This window comes from Heterocephalus glaber, unplaced genomic scaffold, assembly GCF_053883595.1.
Source record: "Heterocephalus glaber isolate CG9 unplaced genomic scaffold, H.glaber_assembly_v1.0 deba00001461, whole genome shotgun sequence".
Taxonomy (NCBI): domain Eukaryota; kingdom Metazoa; phylum Chordata; class Mammalia; order Rodentia; family Bathyergidae; genus Heterocephalus; species Heterocephalus glaber.
Genome location: NW_028258308.1, coordinates 47,011,626 through 47,033,330, shown reverse-complemented (window position 1 = coordinate 47,033,330; position 21,705 = coordinate 47,011,626). Strand labels below are relative to the sequence as shown.

At 37.6% G+C, this 21,705-nt stretch overlaps 1 pseudogene; it reads right to left on the bottom strand.

Annotated features, from left to right (window-relative positions):
* Positions 1-6,679: 6,679 nt before the first annotated feature.
* Positions 6,680-7,564, bottom strand: LOC101723244 (tetratricopeptide repeat protein 19, mitochondrial pseudogene; annotated as a pseudogene).
* Between the last annotated feature and the right edge of the window lie 14,141 nt (positions 7,565-21,705).

The following is a 21,705-nucleotide window of genomic DNA, read 5'->3' as shown; positions in this document are numbered from 1 at the left end:
TAGAAGAGAAGATTGCAAGAAAAGGAAAAATTTCTTTAAAATTTTAATGAACCATAAGAAATTAATCCAGCAGCTCCTAGACGGTGCAAAGAAGAATAATATAAGATTGATCAGAGTCAATGAAGAAACAGGAGCGAATGCAGATGACATAAAAACAATTATTCAAAGAAGTGATCACAGCAAACTTCCCAAGCAGGGGAAAAGAAGTTGACATACAAATTAGTGAGACAAATAGGACTCCAAATAGCCTTGATAAAAAAAAAAATCTGCACATAGGCATATAGTACTTAGGATTCCAGAAACCTAACAGAAGAACAAAATTCTACAAGCAGTTACAGAAAAGAAACAAATCACATACAAAGGGGAGCCCATCAGAATCATAGCAGACAAGGCAAGAAGAGCTTGGAGTGGCATACTTCAAGCTCTAAAGGAAAATAGCCTCCAACCCAGACTGATGTACCCTGCAAAAGTTTCTTTCAAAATTGATGGAGAAATAAGATATTTTCATGGAAAAGAGCACCTTAGGAACTTCACGAATACCAAATCAACACTCCAAAACATTTAGACAATATCTTAGGAAAAGACATTGATGATCACACCCCAGGAGGACCAGCAGAATGAATCTATTTGGTGTGACAAGAAATTAAATGCAAAGGGGGGGAATCCAACAAATAGAAAAAGTCATGGCAATGATAAGTCAATACCTATCAGTTATAACCATCAAGGTTAATGGTCTCATTTTACCAATCAAAAGAAATAGACTGTCAGAATGTGTCAAGAAGCAAGATCCAACAATATGTTGCATACAAGAAACACACTTAATTCAGAAAGAAACTCATTGAATGAAAGTTAAAGGGTGGAAAACAATACTCCATGTGACAGGAACCTGAAAAAATGCAGGAGTAGTTATGTTTTTTCCAGATCAAGTGGATTTCAAACCAAAATCTGAAATGCTTCTGGTCCCAAGAATTTCAGATATGGGACAGTCAACTTGTATGTATGAATCTATTGTGAACATGTGTTTTCATTCCTCTTAGAAACAGAAATGTTGGTTGTTAACATTAATATATGTAATTTCTATATTGTTTTCCAAAATGTTTTTATCATTTTCCATTCACAGTAGCAGCATTTGAAAGTTCTAACTGGTTCACACCTAAGCTGACATCTGTTCTTTTAAAACTTTTAGTTTCATCTCCCTAATGAGTATATAATAAGATATTTTATTGTACTGATTAGTATTTTTTTGATTCTAGTGTTGCATACCTTTCCTTCTGCTGTACTGGCTATGTATCATCTTCTTGTGTATACTTTTTAATTTGGTTGTCTATTAATGAGCTGTAAGAGTTCTTTATACATTCTGGCCATAGGTTATATATATTATAAATATGGTCTGTTTAAAGACTACTTTTAATTTTCTTAATGATGTCATTTAAATTTCTAAATTTTGATGGAATATCATTTATCAATTTTTTCTTTTATATATCATGTTTTTTGTATCCTAGGAAATTCTTGCCTACCCTAAATTCATGCACACTTTCCCTTAAAATGTCTTCTTAAAGATTTATAGTTTTAGTCTTTCATATTTAGGTTCATAGATCCTTTCAAGTTATCTTTATATATGGAAATAAAGGGTTGAGGTTAATCTTTTACATACAGATAACAGGTGTTCTAGCACCATTTGATGAAAACACTATCTTTTCCTCTGCTCTTGAGTTTATGTTCTATAAAATGTTAATGTTAAATAATCTTTCAAAACTTAGTGGACCATATATGTGTGGTTCTATTTCCAGATCTTCTGGTTAATTCCAATGATCTATATGTCTTTCCTTATGCCAACACTGCCTTGATTACTGTAGCTTCAGAGGAAGTCTAAAAATGAAGTAATGAGGGCCCAGGATTTAGCTCAGTGGTTCTGATGCCTGCCTCACAAGCACAAGGTCATGAATTCAATCCCCAGTACCAAAAAACAAATAGATAATAAATGACTTCCAACACTGTTTTTTTTTTCGTTTTACTTTTCTAGGTCCTTTGTACTCCTACATAACTTTTAAATTTCAATATCTAATTCTTCATTTATGACATGTATAAATAGACCTGACTTTATATAAACCTTGTGCTTTCTAATCCTGCTTAATTCTAATACAAGTTCTAGGGGCTTCTAGAGATTTCTTAGTATTTTCTCTTTAAATGATCAGTTCATGTAGATATAAAGATTTTACTTCCACCTTGCCAATTCTAAGCTAATTATTTCTTTTTATTCCAAGAATATTTTGTTTGGGGCCTATGTTTCAAAGTTTAATGGACAGACAAAGAGTACACATATCTGCCCTTGTTCCCCACCTTGGGCAGAAAGCACTGTATCTCTTCCTTTCATATAAGGCATTTTTGCTGAAGTATGGAGTACATGTCTTTAATCTGTTGAGAAGTTTCTGTTCTACTTCTAGTCTCCTGATAGCTTTTACCATGAACAACTGTAGAATTTAGTCCAATACTTTTTCTCCAACTACTGACAGGATCATATGGCTTTTCCTTTCCTCTGTTAAAATAATGACTTATGGGAGTGGATCTTCCAATGGTGAACCAACACTGCCACCCCTGTAATAAAAACACTTTCTACATACTGCCAAAAAAAGAGAAATTCTGCATACATTGTGAAATGGGTGAAATATAGTAACATATCTAAAATCAGTATTATGATTTTTATACAATATGAAATCCAGTTACTATAAAAATTGATCATAATAATGGTTATACTAACATCTGAACATTTGTTGTTAATGTAAAGGCTATGTTTGCTTACATGGTTTTATTTTTATGAAATGCCCTCATAAATTTCATTACCTTATAGATTTCTTAGTTACCCTTTCAGATCCAGTTCAAGGAAAAATTAAATTTGCATGTGCTGATGCTCTATTTCAGGGTAAATTTCCCTCACTATGATTTCTGGCTTTAGACCTCAGCCACATATGAAACACAGCACCTAAGAAAATATTGGAAGAATTAATTACATAAAATAAACACCAGAATTTGATAAAGTCTATGTATTCTACAAGTACACATACATCATATGGAACTGAAATAATTACCTTACCTTAAAATTTTAAACTCTGAATTTCACAGGTACAAGTATGTGCGCTATGCATTACAAATGTTACTAGACATGTAGAAATTCACATGTACAAAGTTACCTGAGCAATGAAGCACTGAGTCTAATCTCACTAATGTGAATGTTGCTTTTGCTCAATACTAAGAGACTTGCTGAGATCTTTGCTCCTGCTTTTTTCTCCATGAGTAAATTCAAGCTCACTTCTCAGTGAGACTCCCAGTGTGGACCGTGCTTGCAGTGCTGCTTCTGAAATATATTTGAGCCTGGTGAATGTTCATCAAGGACCTATGGGGTCACAGTTTTGAGGAGCTTGGGGACCTGATGATCCCAGCCTCAAAATGCCCACATTTCCTCCAGGCTCCAATGGGTCAGGAATGCTTTGACCACATCATTGAGACTAATTAAATTTCCGACAGATTTTGTCAAGAAGTAGTTTATATGTGTAACACTTAATAAAGAGGAATAATTCAGGTATGATTTGCATGTCACTGGAGATTCAGTGAATTTTCCAGTGTACAACTTATTATAAAATTAATTTCTGTACATTACAGTAAAAAAACTCCTGTTTAGTACGATGCTGTGGCTCTCTATGGTCCATCCCCTAAAACACATTCCCCAATGTGAGGAGCATGAGAGATGATGGACGGTTAAAGAGGTTCCCTACAGAGAGGCAAATACATTTTTTGTTAGAGTCATCATAAGAGATTCATAGAGTGCCTCCAAAAGTGGCCTGATTACCAAAAGTTTGCTTCAATTGAGCAACCTGCCCTCAGTACTCACCAGCATCAGTGTCCATGACATGCTTTTGGAAATCCAGAACTTTTTGATAAATAAATAGACTGAAAGGGTAAATTCATCACCACAGGAATTTTGTTATTCTGAGGGCAAAGCAGACCAAGACACAGGACACACACAATGTTGAGCTCAGTTTCCTGAAGGAAAGTGACTGTACAGTAAAACAATTTCCCTATGTTATAAGATATTGCAAACTCATTTCATTTGTTAATTTATAGCAAATACTGTAGATCATGGCATCATACAAAGGTTGGAGACAACTGCTCCTGTGCTGTGTGTACTGTAAATTTGTTGGTCATATTATTAAACAATATCTCAATAGCTTAGAGACAGCCTTTTTTGCCAAACTAGACAGAATAAGAATTTTATACAAAAATTTGAATTTCATGTTGGCAATGAATTCACTAAAACAATTGCCTAGGAGACCCTTCATTGTTCTTCATCTCTGCAATACCAGGCTCTCCATTCCCTTCCTGTCTCCCAAGACCAACCAGACCACAGTTTTCTGTATACAGTGTTCATGTGTAATAATTTTATTTCTAGTAGAAACCTAGTGAGGAGGGAGAACAAATTCTAGAGTGGTGGAAATAGTTAACTTTCCCTTTGCTGGAACAAAATACTCAACACACACAGCACAGAGGAGGACTTTACTTTACCCTTAGATTTTAGGTGATTCAGTCCATGGTTCACTGGCTCCAAGCAAAAATGGTAATGCAGAAGTGATCTCAGAGGAGAGGTGCTCACCCTGTGGCAGCCAGGAAACAGATACAGAGAGGAGGTTCTGGGAGAAGCATTTTTCTTCAGTGACCACCTCCAACCCAGTCCCAACTCCCTGCAGGACAGTCAGCTACTGAACTCCCCAAGATGAACAGACTGATGAGGAGAACAGGCATGATCCAGTCAAGATCCAAACATATGAGTCTCAAGAGGCAAAATTTAGTTCTAAACTGCAAAAGGGTTTTTGATGTGGTCATAAAAGTGTGAATAGGGGCCACTAGAAGTATGGCCAACATGGCATTTAATGCATAGTGCATGTGTTTGTTTGTGTGTGTCTGTCATTGAAGGTCACACTTGTGCATCTTGATTGTCTCAGGTATACTTACAAATCTCATTGTTTTATGTAAAATTTCACTTAGCATTTTTCAATCATTGAATCAGGGAAAGAGCTTGAAAGAGAGTTCATTTAAATGCAGATTTCTTAGAGACTATTTTTATTCTGTAGAACCAAAGAGGAAAAACTTCAGACCAACTATTCAACAGATCACTGGATTCAGTTCTAGAAACCAGCATCCAGGGAGGGAAAGCAGCCTCTGGTGGTACAGGGCTTTTCTGTGACTGAGAACATCAGCCCAGCACTGTGACTCAGCTCCCTCAGAAAACCCCATGTAACAGGCCTGGGTCCTCACTACAGAAGACTCTGCTGCTGTGACCACTGAATCCTGCACAACCTGAGTTCTCTGCATCCTGAGCTTCTCAGGCAGTCTGTAAATAGCACACCTTTGCACAACCACTTCTTGTGAGCATCTCCTGCCATGTCACTGGTGTAGGGTGAACCAGAGACACTGAAGTTCTTGTTCTGTGATTTTTTATTCTTAGAGTGTCTAGTTTATTATGAAAAGATTCTTCAGTATATACATAAGAACCCAAAGTATCAGTTTACCAATTTCACCTTCCCAACACACACACACATACACACACACACACACACACACACACATACAGGCATATCAACAATATCAGTGTTCCTTCACAGTTCCTAGAGAAACTGTATCCCACAGCCCCAGACAACTGGCTAGCTGCAAGATTGCTGAAATAAGAGCATTCATCTATGTATCTTGATTTTACATATTTTTAAGCGGTGTAATAAATCTCTTTCAACATAGTAGCCTGTTAATTTAAAAGTCATCTGACCAGATTCCTTCTCCCACGGCTAAGAAAGAATCTTGTTTATTCCTCACTTGTAGGTGAGGATACTGAGATTCCAAAATCAGAAAGCCAGGACTAACTACTATCCAAGTCAGTGGTTCTACTATACCAGCAACATACATCAGAATTACTGGTTATTAAATCCACATTCATAAAACTCTAATTTGAGTGAGGTCTAAGTATAGACCAGGTGTATCTTTAAAGATGATTCCTTGTACCCAGATGTAAAGAATATTGAATGCTCAGTACTGACAAGCAAGAGGCTGCATCATTCCTCACCCACACCACCATTTTTAATAGCTACATAAAACCAGGCAAATAGCTCACTTTTATTAACAATAATCATGTGGGTATTATATTCACAGGTACCCAATGTTCACTTCAAAACTTCATGTGGAGTCTTGGTGGCAATGTTCCTTTATACATTAAATCCCACACTGTGCTTTGTGAAATAGTTTGTAACAGAATTAACTCACCATAACCCCCCTCTGCCATGAGATGAATAGCTTGGTCAGCCAGATCTTAATAAAGAGAAGAAAGGGCAGTAAATCAATGAAGCAATACCTTATGGTAGAGATAACCAGGTATAATTACCATACCCAAAGGAAAACTAGCCCATCTCAATCTGTAATTAGACTAGCATGAACACCACTTAATCACAGTGCAACAGAAACCTTCACTTAACATCAGTCCTTAGAAGTCACAATTACTTGTGTCAAAATTATTTTTCCTTTAAAAGCAAAATTGGCAGTGCATACAACTTGTCCTTCGCTAAGGCTATGTGGAGGAAACCTGAATATCAAGAACAAAGGATTTACATGATTGATTTGGGTGCCACAGACATTGAAATAACTATCCCTGTTGGTTACCAGAAATTATTCTCCCCACAACAAAAATAGATTTAGAGTTCGATAATTTTAAGTCAAAGATCTTTTTTCTCAATAGCTCGGCCAATTCTTCCTTGATGTGCTGTGTAGAATCCCCATCTCTTTTCAGATCTACTTGCTTCAGTGCTTCCTGGTGGATCTCTTTTACTTGTGTGTATCATTCTTGGTGTATCAAAATTGCAACTAGATTACTGAGTACAGTAATGTGCAGCTCAGGATGATTTATCTGGTCTGCCAGTTCTGATGCTATTTTCATATAAACATTGGCCTCATCAAAGTGGCCCTGTGCATCCAAGGTAGTGGCCAGGTCACTCATCAGCACAATTGTCTGTGGGGTCTTTCTCCTTATATTTCTTCAGAAATCTGCAGAGCATTTTCAGACATCCTCTGTGCCAGTGATGGCTGTTTGGAAAACAGACGTTATCATGCATAGGCATCTAGGCACATGCCCAGGAGGAGGTAGATATTAGCTTTTATTTCCACTGACATAACATCTTCTGCTAACTCTGTTTCTCCTTCAATTTTTTCCACTAGTGTTGAAATGTAGAATTCATATCCAGCAAGAACAAATTCTTGTCTCTTCTGAGCAGCATAGATACTGGCCAGCTTCTGCGATATTTCAATTATTATGTTGTCTTCCTGCTTCATACCCCCTCCAAGCAGGTAACTCATTTTTGCTTAAAAAGTTGTTCAGCATCTTCAAGCTGACCTCCTATAAATCCTCAGTTGGCCATCACATCATAAGTGTAAGGGGTAGCCTTATTGTTATCATTCTGATAGGCAAGGTGAGAGCATCATGCAAAATTAACTCAGCCTCTTCTGGGTCATCTTTCATGATGCTCACCTTCTCTCTTTTTAGCAGCTGGATGATCTCTGCCTGGGTCTCATCTGATGGATCCCATTGGCTGCAGCAGGCCTTTAGAATCAGGCGAGTGCTGCCAGCAGTGGGAGCAGGCTAAGACATGGAGCTCCTGGCTTTCAGCAGCCTGGGAGCAAGTGCACTGAGCAACCCACAGTGCAATAACACCCTGTGGCCTGAAGAAGGGCTCAGCTCAGCATCCCACTCAAGAGCCAGAACATGTGTTTTGTGACTTTTGATTCCCATAGGAACTCAGTCTTATCCAATAAACCTCTTCTCAAATTGGTTTCTGATCAGACCACTTCTAAATATGGTTCCACTGCAGTGGATTTCTTCTTCAAAGCTAGTCTACCATGCTGAAAGTGTCACTTTCAGAGTAAAATCTACTCTGCTTTGCATCTTGCAATAAGCATTGTTTTTCTTGGTGCTACAAGTGCTTGTCTGTGTTTTCTCAATGGGACTACAGGTTCTTTCAGAGCTTATGTTGTGCCTGCTGGATCAGCTTCTGGAGGGAATTCTTTCAAATTCAAGTTATGTATCCAGCACTATCCTCATACCAAAGTTAAAAAAAGACAGTACAAGAAAATAAATTGCCAGCCAGTATTCCTCATGAACATACATCTAATATCCCCAAGAAAATCCAGGCAAACTCAATTCAACAGCACATTAATGGTAAGTTTAGCATGACCACTTGGGATTTACTCTTGGGAAGCAAATTTGGTTGAATGCATGCAAATAAATATAAATGATAGAATAGATTGACGGGATGAAAGACAGATTTATAGATCACCTCAATAGATGCAGAAAATCATTAGACAAAATTCAACAATCTTTCATGTTCAAAATTATCCACAAAGAGTAATCCAGTTGTCACAAACCTATAATCCATATATATTCACACATCCTAGTTTCAGACACCTCCAAAAAGCCCCCCATGTATGAGGCATGAGGCTTTATGGGGACAACTAGATACAAGCCAAAGCACATATCATAGAGCAATCCCATCACTGGTATATCCAAGATACTGAAATCATTCCACTGGAGAAATATCTTCATCTCTTATTAGCTGCAGCTTTGTTGACATGGAAGCAACCTAGATGTCCCTCATCTGATAGAGGAAAAAAAATCCAGCACATACACTAATGGAATGGAACTATACAGGGTTAATCACAGGGAAGTCCTGGCATTTGCACCAACATGGCTGAACCCTGAGGGCTTTATTCCAGGTGAAACATGCCAGGCATAATCACTTCTATCTGGAATCTCACAGAGTTGAATTCATACATCTAGAGAGTAAAACAATTGTTACCAGATCCTGGCAGAGGAAGTTCAGTGGGTAACAGGGAAATATTGATCAAAGTGTCCAAAATTTCAACTACACAGAAAGATTAGGCTTTAGTGATCTATTGCACAGAATGGTGAACATACAGTCTCATGATATATTTTCAGTAGCTGAACAAAGTAGACTCTGAACGTTCACACTTAAAAATGTTAAGTAGAACTGACAATGGATTTGATAATTACTCTCATTTCAACATTCCTCTTTGAAAACATTGAGGATTGAGAAAGCATCTTTTATATGTGTATGATTATTATGTGTAAATAAATACATGCATAAAATTATTCAAATCAAAAACTAGAAATAAAAATTTCTTAGTGTAAAGGACTTGGGTATTATATTTTAAAACTTCTCATAATAGTATTTTCATTTAAAATTCTAAAATATACTGATGTGAAATTTCATAAATCCATTAATAGAAATCATATGTTCTAGGTAGAGAGTTAAAACAAAGAACTGGAGTAATTTATAAAATGAGTATGGAAATTACAAAACAATCTTCTTATTCATTCAAATATCTGGAGGAAAATAAATCTTGACAGAAAAATCTAAATAATTCTAAGTAAAGAGATAAAATAGGACAAAAGAAATTCATATTCATTCAGAATTGTTGACATTCTACTTTTGCAACTGTGTCATTTAAATATAAATTTGAAAGAGATCTTATTTCCTTGAAAGTAGCTATGAAGATGACCCTGATACTATTATATTTTAAAAAGAAATGTAGATATGTTAGCAAGCTTGGTTGGAGTAAATATTTGATGACAAATACAGAAAGTAAAACAGATTTGCACCTTATATAAATACATAATTGTCACCTATACCTAAATAAAGCTGGAGAACAGATGTAGCCTCCTCAGTGATGAAACATTGAAAGTTCCATCTCAGACATCAGAGGAGGGTGAGCCACATCCAGACATTCACAAGGATATGAACTCTGGATGGCAGGAGGTCCATGGGGCCAAACACCCCTTGCTTCTGTCTGGAACAATAAGTATGGAGACACAGGGAGCCTGATGTGCCTGTTGTTCCAATGCTAGACTAGGGCTAAATGTGCACCAGAGTCTTGATGCTGAGGTTTTTCTAGACAGGGCATCTGGACAAAACTCTAGAAAATTTTGGATTCCGTTGAGACACCAAATTTCCAATACTGTACTTATTTTAATCTCTAGGTTGCAGGATCAGCTCTTGGGTATCAGAAAAATAAAAACATCTCCATTTTCAATCAATGCACTTGTATGCACTATTTTATGAGTAAAATGTACCACACATGGAAGCATTACCTGTTACTCCCCAGGTAAATCCCAGGAGTAATTATATTTTCATCTGTCTCTGTGCTACAATCTGATAACTATTTTCCTTCATGAACAAATTTTAGTAAATAAAGCACGAGGTTCATCTATTCATTCAGAGCACAGGGAGAAAACAAAACTTCCAAAATAAAAATTTTGAGAAGTTCACCTCTCTCTACTTACAAAGACTTTGTTTCCAGTTGTTTTGTGTCCTAATTTTCACTGAGTGAATCAAAAGGGTTTTAGAGGATGCAGCAAAGGGTCCTGTGCAGTTTCTTAGTGTTGATCACCCATCTTGTTCTCAGGCCTGAGTTGATCCCCTGTCTAATCTCCTTGTCATTTATCCCATCCTGAGTGGAAAAGTGAGTGCAAAAGAGCACAGTGCAGAGAGCAGGGTCTTCTCACAGGACCACACACAGTGTGCTTCTCCAGGTTGGACAGATCCAACAACTGAGGTTATCTCAGCAGCACAGGCGTCTGTTAAGGTGGCACACATAACTCACACACTGCTCTCTATGGTACCTATCTTTGTTTTTACCTCAAAATCATCCCAAACATTTTTGAGACAATTTGCCAATGCACACCAGACTTCTACTGTTTTGGGAAATGTGTATATAACATACAAGTACTGAAAAAGAAAATTTAGACATGGATTTATAATTCATGCAGAAATCAAAAATGTACTCAGTCAAATAAAATTAGATAATTCAAAGGTATAGATCCCAATTTAAGAATACGTATCAAGTATAAAATAAAATACTCCAAATGATAGTTAATATTTTGTTTTAGTCAAGATAATTCTTGACTGTGAACAGAGAATATCTGTTGAACATTCTTCTCTGACAACCACTGATCTCCCTGGGGTGTACACCATAGATGATGGGGTTCAGAAATGGGAGCACCATGGTGTAGAACATGGCAGTCAGAGGATTCTTAAGGGATGATTTCTTTGCAATGGGACCTAAGAGACCTATTGCTCCCCAAATGACAAACAAAAACCAAATGGCCAGCTGCATGGTACAGGTGGACATGGCTTTGTTAGGGGATTTCACTAAATTGGTCTTAAAAACACCTTAAAATATAATATAGGACACAAACATAAATGCAAAACACAGTAAGGCAAAGCAAACACACAGCAATGATTACAAATTCAGAATACTGGACATCTGGTAATAAGATCCTCAGAATTTGAGGAATATCACAGAAATATTGCTGGATCACAGTGGTCATGGTGAAGGAAAGCCTGAACAAAGCACCTGTGTGGATAGCAGAGTAAATCAGATCAGAGCCCCAGGAGCCAGCTGTGCCCTGAGAGCATAGACTCAGGCTACTGATGAGCTCATAGTGCAGAGGGTGACAAATGGCCACATAGTGGTCATAGGACATGACCACCAGGAAGGCAAATTCCACAGCCACACACAGTGTGAACAGGAAAATCTGTGAAGTACACTCTGTCTGGGAGATCATCTTACTGCCAATCATAGAATTCACTACAGCTTTGGGAACAATAACTTAGATCCTGCTGAGGTCCATGAGAGCCACATTGCTTATAAAAAAAGTGCCTGGAAGAGTACAGATGTGTGTCTGTCAAGATGACAGTGACAGTCACAAGATTCCCTGTTATTACTCCCAAATGAATCACAAAGAACAGCTTTCCCAAGCTCAGAGATGGAGAATAATGTCCTCTGTAACCATGAAAGTCTCCTGGTCCTTTCTTTATACAGGAAAAGATAAGGTTCAGTAGGAATTTTTAATTCATAGGTTCTTCAGAAAGCTTAGCTGTCCTGTGTCTTGGTCTCTTTTGTGCTCAGCATAGCACAGTACCTGTGGGGAGTGCTTCATTTTCAAATGTATTTTAGCAAACAGTTCTGGAGGTCAAAGTCCATGGCTGGGGCATTAATGCTGGTGAGTGGCCCATGGGAGAAAAAGTAATGGGAAGAAGAGAAGAGAGGAGAGGAGAGGAGGGGAGGGGAGGGGAGGGGCGAGGAGAGGAGGGGAGAGGAGGGGAGAGGAGGGGAGAGGAGGGGAGGGGAAGCAAGGGAAAGGGAGTGGAGAGGAAAGGAGAAAAGAGAAGAGAACTGGTGAAGACCTCAGCTTGGTCTATTTAAACAACACTCTCTTTGGATAAACATTTGCTTCTTTGTTAGTCTTTTTGGAGGATTTTACCCATAAATTATTTAACTCTCACCAGGCCCCACATCCATAGGTTCTGTCATCTCCTGTTACCCTTACACTGGGGAGCAGGGCACACAAATTTTGGAGCATGGACTGCATACAAGCCTCAGCATCAAGTTAGAAGGAAGCATTTTCCTGATCTTAAAGATTCTCTGGTTTATGTCTAATGAGTTTCATTGATGTAGAAACCAAAATGTTTCATCCTTTATGGTTCGGTTTTTATGTTTACACACTCAAATTGCTAACTTTAGTTTAGCAACAGGGAGATTCTACATTGATGGCTTTATGAGTAAATTACACCAGAAATTGACTAAGAAAACCAAATGGAAGATAATGCAATAGTTTAGAAAAAATTCACATCCCTAATCTGATAATCTTCAGTAGCATTCAAGTGTATCTTAGACTCTGATAATGGAGCCTGAGAAATTGATATTACTAGTGCTTCCCTAAAGGTGGAAATGAATGCCCAAGGCATCCCACAGGGAGCTCCCTTCTGCCTCCCCAGGATCCATTTCATCTGAGAGATGTAATTACCCACTGTTCATGTGGGAAAGTTCATGGGGCAATGACTGGGAAGAGACTTGATTAGTACCATTTTCACTCCATGGCTAAATGAAATTGATTATTTTTCTATAACTCTTAATTTGCATGAAGAATAATTTAGCACATATAAGGGGGCATCTTTTTAAAAAATGCTCCTACACTGGTTTTGAGTAAAAGTAAATAAAATTAACATAAGATAGATATCTTATTATTTCAAACATTGGATACTATCACTAAATCTATTGCAAAGACCACAGTTGCCCTGAGAACTCCAATTCTCCTGCTAAATTTGTTTTAGATAACATGAATTTTTTTCATTATTCCTTATGTGAACTAGACACAATGGGGTGGCACCCAACACCTCCTGCTGTAGCTGGATACATACATCCAGTGTGGTAGAATCTCTGCTGAAAGAAACCAACACCCCAGATACTTAATGTCAACATTGCAAATCCTTCTTCTGGCTCATTCAGTGTGTGTTTCCATGTGCTTGGTGGATTCATGAATGCTCTTGCTGAGTGTGCTCAGTCACTTAGCTACTCCCTCCCACTAGGCATTCTAATTGTCTCCTCTTTTGCCCTGTTTCTCTAGGTGTTGCATGCTCATATATCTGGTACATGTAGGTGTTCTCACCAAGGTTAGAATAGTGAACAAAATAAGAATGTAAAGAATCACCCAACTAACTGGTAATTATCAATTGTAACTTCCATACTTGGACCAAATACATAAATTATCATGGTATCAAATAGTGGCATCCATGTTCAAGGATTTTCCCATTCTTTGAAGTGTGATACTGACTACATCAGAAGCCACCTAGAGGATTAGTAAAGTACATTTATGGGTGTGTGAGGTTCATGGAGACATGACCTGAAGGTCTATATTGAGACTGTGATGCTTTCCTCTCTTGTGCTGTTTTCTTGCTGTTTCCTGTTTTTGTTTTTTTTCCATGTCTTTTGATATCCCTGTCTTAGAGCTAGGAGACCAAGGACTGAATTCTTTGAATCCAAGAGCAAAATTTAACCTCTACTCTTTTAAGTTGTTGGGAGATATTTGCTGGCATAGATGAGAAACCTGACCAACTTAGGTTATAGGGACCAGGCATAGGGGCTGCCCAAACCGTCTGGAACTCACATGTTATAACTATTTTCCCTAGATGCCAGGCATGGAGTTAGAAGACATATTGAATGTGCTCATGAACATAAAATACATTTTTAAAAGATAAAGCATAAAGGACCGACCTGAAAATTTAAAATTAGAAGTGAATTCAGGGCAGTATAAAATGCAAACCATCTCCCCAGGAACCTGTCCTCCATAGTACAGACAAGCACTGCTCGCCCCCCGCCCCCCCCGCCCCGTCCTGGCACTGAATCTTTCAGGAGACAATGCCTTCCTTCAAGTGGTTCCATACAAGTTTCTAGTAAAGTACAAAGTTAATGCAATTCCTCATGCTGTTTTAATATATCATATATTATTATATTATTATTACTTCTGTGCTATAGGGGCAACTTTATTTTCAGTCATTTAAAAAGATATAAAAGCAAGAAACATTTTTAGGATTTGAAGAGATTTGGAATGCACAGTGTGTATTTGGTATTCATATTACTGTATCCTAAATCTTATATCTCCAGGAAGCCCCATGAGTATGGATCAGCATCAGCCAGAGGTGGAACCTAAGCAGGCAGCCAGGTGTTCTGAGAGAGGAGTGAGAGAATCACAGGGTTTCCTCCTGCAAATGTGGATCAGGCTGGGGTGGATTCATGCTGCTGTCTGCCCAATCTGGGCACAGAGTCTGACACAATTCCCCTTCTCCCACTCCTCAGGGAAATGCACTGCCATGGTGGACAAGACCTGTGGGTCCCTCCTCAGCCTGCACCAAGGATGAGCTTGCACTGGGCTGGTCCATGGGGGGAGAGTCAGCATGTCCCAAGTGGGTCCAGACACCCAGGCTTACAGTGGCCTACTTCAGCTCTCCATGCATAAAGGTTTCCATGCAGGTGCTGCCATGGTTTCCCTGACAACTGAGATGATTGTGCACCAGTGATGGCCATGAACTGCTAATGTGACCTGTGAAGCAGCCCAATCAGGCAGTGGTGGGTGGAGAAAGATGCATGACTGGGATGCATCCATGATTCCTAGGAAAACCTCAATTATTTACAATCATTATTCTTTAGAGTAAAGTATTGCCCCCAAGACAGGTAATTTTACTCATTACTGCTTTAGTTTAAATATAGTATATTTAAATTTAAAAGAAATTCATTTTCCAAAATGCATTAGTGTAAAACATTGATTACATATTTTGTACATTTTTAAAAGACTTTTATAATCAACAGATTCATATGAGTTAAAATAGTGTTTATCTAAAAAAAAATGTACTTTGAGATCTTGTCATGTAATTGCACTCATTTCCAAAAATAAATAAATGTTCTCAAAACAGAAGGGAAAGGAGGACATAAGAAAATCTATGTTGCACAGTTCATGAGGAATTGGATTCTCAGATGTTGCTTCTTCCTTTCATTCCACAGGAGCCCATCTGATACTCCCCTCCTGTGACTCATCCCCAGGGTTTACAAATGTCCTGGGTTCCCTTCACACCCAGAGGCATATTCCTGAATTACTGTGTAAAGCACTTCTGGGTGTAAAATTGCAGCCACTGCCCCCAAAACTCTACTTCAAATTCAGTTTCAAATTCACCATTCTTATACTAATTACTGCAAACGTTTGCTAAAATTATCAAATTAAACACAGAATTATTTCAACCTAGATGGTAATCTACATGACAAAAGGGCTCATGCCTAGGAATCAGCATCATTTTGAACACATTATGCATTGGCATGAATATATTCCTTCTCCTGTATAATATAATTCACATTACTATGTCCATATAAAAGAATGTACAAATGGATTCCAATATTTTCCATGCTCAGGTAGCTTCTCATAGGTCTAGCCATGACACATGTGCCTTTTCTAAGTAAATATGTATCTTTCAAATGTGAATTTTTCTGTAAATATCTTGGATAATTTAAGATCAAATACCATCTCAGATTTTGAAATATTATTTGAGTTTATGCAACTTTTTATGGAAAATTTATTATATGTCATCACTAATATTAAACTAACCATAATTTCAAGAATAGAGAATCATTTAAAGTGTACCAGAGTCATACTATATATCAAGTAAAATTAATTTTAAAGCGAGGGCAGGGGAATGGGGAAAAAAATAAGAACCAAGATATATTATGTAATGGTACAAATTTCCAGTGATGAATGTCATTATATTATATACCTAAAATGCACTAATAAATATTTTAAAAGTAATTTTAGATGATGTCAGCCATTGTGTGGATTATCAATTTCATGATCAACCCACATTAGGCAACAACCACATTTATCCCCTCCAGAATTGCATGATATTTTATATTTTAGATATTTAAAACACCTTCAAGTTTTTTTTTTAATTTGCAAAGATTCATTTATTTTTCTCAGGTAGAACAACAAGTTAGGGAAAGACACATTTTACAGCTCATTAATATGTAGTTGGTCCTAATCTTTCCTGGCACAGCTGTCAAAAACAGTGCTTTAACATAAAACGAGGTGCCTGCCCCTCCCCCAACAGAAGGTATACCACTAATTCTAGAGGACTGAGTGTTTTTTCCCTGAGAGAAGCATAAGACTAACAGAAGTCACTGAGCACTATCCAAGCAGCCTCTCCATTTCCATTTTGAATGATTTTGCCTGAGCTAAGCAGCCAGTCAGCACTTTGTAAGACCATGTACCTCTTCTTCCTATAAATCAACTACAGTTCCCCCAACCTCCCCCCACAAGTCCCTTTCCTCAATCATGTGGACTCGGTAAGCCTCAATGTCCTGGACCCAAAGCACCAACTGAGATCCCTCCTCTATTTCAGCCTTGATAACCATCAACTGGGAAATGAGGCTCCTGTACACCATTCACACCTGTCCACTTGTCTTCACAATTGGATATGGGAAGAGAAGTTTTTCAGTCACCTTAACCAGATTGTAAGATTAATTAAGATTAATTAAAAACTACATAAAGTACTTTTAGATTGAGAGAGACAGATATAAATAAGTGGTTTGTGATCAAGAATGGTAAATACATAGGTAAAGATAGCTCTAGGAAGATGACGTTATGGCTCCAAGAAGGACAGGCAGGGCAATCCTTCTCTTACATTCTCTGTCATTTTATTCACATCTATTTTTATCTGGAGTGCAGACTGAAGGTGGCCCTGAGACTGAAGCTTTCAAATAACTCTAGCTGCACAAGAAGCTTTCTTTAGTTGACCAGCAGCTCTTATGTAACTCTGGGGTTTGACACAGCACCCTCCTTCTAAAATTTCAATAAGCATATTCAAATGCAAATATGTTAAAGGAAGAAATGTTATCTCTTCTGAAAATTCCCAAGAGGATTTTTGAAACCTTCTTCCCAAAGGTAGGATGAAAGGACTGCAAGGATACCAAGAACAGGAAGTCCCTCCCACACCTATGACTGTTACCTTCACAACACCCATGGTGCTCCTAACTCCCAAGGGATAAAGTCCATGATAGGTGAAGGTCTGTGAGCTGGAGCTGGGTGGGGTGGGTTAATTAGGCTCCTGGTAGGACTTCATAGTGCTGAAAACTAAAAGGGCAAGTAAGAGTTCAAAGATGGCAGGGTAATGATGGAGAAATGCATGTAGAAATGGATGTAAATATCTGTACAGGGAGCAGGACTAGCAGCATATATTTCAAAGACAGAAAATACAGTAAATTTGGTAGATCAGATTAGAGACCAGAGATGCCAATGCAAAAATTCAAAACAAAGCTTGGGAATCATTGATGGAAAAGAAACTGTGAAGTATTTCTTTTATTTACATAGGAGGCTTAAACCTGTGTTTAACAAGCAAGCCCAGTACTAGCACCACTAGATTCTGGCCTGTTTTTGTAAGCCATCATTTTACAAACTAAATAAATAAGGAATCAAATATCTCTCACACACAATGCTCACTTGGAACAGCTGAAAATTTTTCAGTGAAAACTTTAAAGATGAGCTCATGAACTCAGTTTTAAGTTGTGCCAGTTAAATTTGGTCAAATTTGAGAACTCAAAGGAAGTTGTCTAATCAGAGCCCACTATTTGTGTGACATCAGCCCACCTGCCCCTGAAACCTATTTAAGGAATATTTACCAAAACCAGACAGAAAAAGCCCTGCATGGCTATGAATCAGATTTGTTCCAGCACAACCCGGTTGCATACAAGTAACTATAGTTAGTTCTTTATACAATCTAGAACTGACCAGGACAAAGTTCTGAGTAGAAAACTGTAAGAAATACAGCTCCACCCTATCGTCTTCACTAAATCTGGAGTGTTTCATGGTCTGGCAGTTTGCTTGTTGCTGAAACTACACTTTGCTTCTTTCACACTATGACTCTGGAAGGGGATGACTTTTCCCATTACTGGTAGCCATAATTTTCTAGGTTTCTGCCATCTTTGAAGTTGCTGCTTGGACAGCTTCAAGCCAAGCTTCATAAATACTGTGATTTTGACCCAGAAGGAGACTCTCCCGCTGCCATTCCATGCTCCCAGGGCAGAGAAAGTGAGCCATTCCCAGCACCAAGGAGGCTCCACCACCACCAATCCATGTTCCTAGGGCAGAGAAGGTGAGCCAGTCTGAGCACCTGGAAGGAGGCTCCACCACCACCATTCCACACTCCTAGGGCAGAGAAGGTGAGCTGCTGTGGGTGCCAGAAGCACACACCCACCCACCCCCAGGGGGAAATGAGAAGACATGTGAATAAACCTCAAAAACAGGCTTCTAGATTACCTACAGCAACCCCAGAGGGAAACAAGATGGAACAATCTGATACTCAACCACCTGGACTCTCCAAACTGGCAACAAAAGAGGATCTAGGAGAAATGAAATCAGAAATAATTTCTCAGATAACAGCAAAGATTGTGCTCATAGTGCAAGACATGATTAATAAATCTAGAGAGGACACAGATGAAAAAATACAGGATCTGAGGAAAATGATGGACTCCCATCATAGGAAACAAGTGAAATCCATAAAACAGATGCAAAGAGATTTCCAGGAGATTAAAAACTCCATCAAAAGCCTGCACAGCAGAATGAACCAATGTGAGGATAGAATTTCAGATATTGAAGATAAGATTGCAATTAGTGACCAAGAAAAATTGCTTCAAAATTGTAAAGAGACATGAGAAATAAATCCAGCAGCTGCTAGACAATGCAAAGAAGAATAACATAAGACTGATTGGAGTCAATGAAGACACAGGAGAGAGTGCAGATGACATAAAAAATTGTTCAGAGAAGTGACGGCAGAAAACTTCCCAAGGAGGGGAAAAGAACTTGACATACAGATAAGTGAGGCATATGGGACTCCAGCTAGCCTTGATCAAAAAAAAATCTACACATAGGCATATAGTAGTTAGGATTCCAGAAATCCAACAGAAGAACAAATTTCTACAAGCAGTAAGAGAAAAGAATCAAATCACACACAAAGGAAAGCCCATTTGAGTCACAGAAGACTTTCTATGCAATCACTCAAGGCAAGAAGAGCTTGGAGTGATGTATTTCAAGCCCTAAAGGAAAGCAGCCTCCAACCCAGATTGATGTACCATGCAAAACTGTCTTTCAAAATTGATGGAGAAATAAGATACTTTCATAATAAAGAGCACCTGAGGAACTTCATGAATACCAAACCAGCACTCCAAAACATTTTAGAAGATATCCTGATATCCTAGGAAAAGACAATGAGGATCACAACCCCAGAAAGCCCAGCAGAATGAATCCATTGAGTGCAACAAATTAAATGCAAAGGTGGAGAATCCAACAAAAAGAAAAAGTCATGACAAGGCTTTTAAAACTTTTAACTTCATCTCCCTAATGAGTGTATAATTCAATCTTGTTATTGTACTGATTAGTATTTTTCTGGTTGTAGATTTGCACACCTTTCCTTCTGCCATACTGGCTATTTATCTTCTTATGTCTACTTTTTAATTGGGTTGTCTATTAATGAGCTGTAAGAGTCTTTCATATATTCTGGTCATAGGTTATATGCATTGTAAATATGGTCTAAGGACTACTTTTCATTCTAATGATGTCACTTAAAATTCTAAATTTTGATGGAATCTCATTTATCATTTTTTTCCTTCTATATATCATGTCTTTTGTATCCTAGGCAGTTCTTGCCTACCCTAAATTCATATAAAAACTTTTTGCTTATAATTTCTTCTTAAAGTTGTATACTTTTAGGCTTTCATATTAAGGTTTATAGATCCCTTCAAGTTATTTTTATGTAAGGAAATAAAGGGTTGAGGTTAATTTTTTATATAAGGATACCAGGTGTTCTAGTGCCATTTGCTGAAAACATCTTTTCCTTGGCTCTTGAATTGAGTTTATATTCTATAAAATGTTAATGTTAAATAAACTTTCAAAATTCAGTAGACTATATATGTGTGGTTCTATTTCTAGATTCTCTGTTTTATTCCAATGATCTATATGTCCTTCCTTACCCCGATACTGCCTTGATTACTATAGCTTTAGAAGAAGTCTTAAAATTAGGTAGTAAACTTCTTCCAACACCATTTTTTTCTTTTTACTTTTCTAGGTCCTTTGTACTCCTACATAACTTTTAAATTTCAATATCCAATTCTTCATTTATAGCAAGTATGCATAGACCCGAATTTTTATATATACCTTGTGTTTTCTAATCCTGCTAATTTCAAATACAAGTTCTAGGGGCTCCTAGAGATTTCCTAGTATTTTCTCTGTAGATGATCATTTCATCTACATATAAAGATTTTGCTTCTACCTTACCAATCCTATCCTAATTGTGTAATTTTATTGCCAGACTATTTTGGTTTGAGCCTATGTTTCCAAGTTTAATGGACAGATGAAGAGTAAGCAAATCTGCCCTTTTTCCCCACCTTATTGAGAAAGCATTGGATCTTCTCCATTCATATAAGGCTTTTTCCCTGGAAGTATGGAGTACCTGTCTTTAATCTGTTGAGAAGGTTCTGTTCTACTTCTATCCTCCTGATAGCTTTTAGCATGAATAGCTGTGGAATTTAGTCCAATAATTTTTCTCCAACTAGTGACAGGATCATATGGCTTTTTCCTTTCCTCTGTTAAAATGATGACTTTTGGGGGTGGATCTTCCTTCCAATGCTGAACCAACACTGCCATCCCTATAACAAAACCACGTTCTACATCCTGCCAGATCTGGCTTCTAATAGTTTGTTTTGTTAAACAAATTTCTATCTCTGTTCATACTTTTTCTTCTATTATCTTTATCCAGTTTTAGGATTAGCACAATGTTGATTTCCTAAAATGAGGGGAGAAGTGTTCCTTTTTTTTCTGCTTTAAATGTTTGGTATAATTTATCAGTTAAAACATATACAAGCCTGTTGTTGTCATCATATAGGTAGGTTTTCAAGCTAGGAATATACTTTCTTTAATAGATGCTATTCAAATATATTTCCTCCAGAGTTAGTTTCATTAATTTGTCTTCCAAGGTACTTCTTAGAAGTTGTCAAATTTATTTCAAAACAGATTTTTGAAATATGCTTTCTACATCCTTTTAAATTCAGTAAAATCTGTGGTAATATCTCTTAGGTCTTGATATTTTAATTTTAAAAATGTATAATTGATATTGTGTAATAGGAAGTAAAGGTCTAAAGGAGCAGGGGAAGTGGGAGGGGTAGGGGAAAGGAAAGAAGGGAAAAGAAATAATATGAGAGAAGGAAAAATTGTAAACAAAGTCTTTGCAA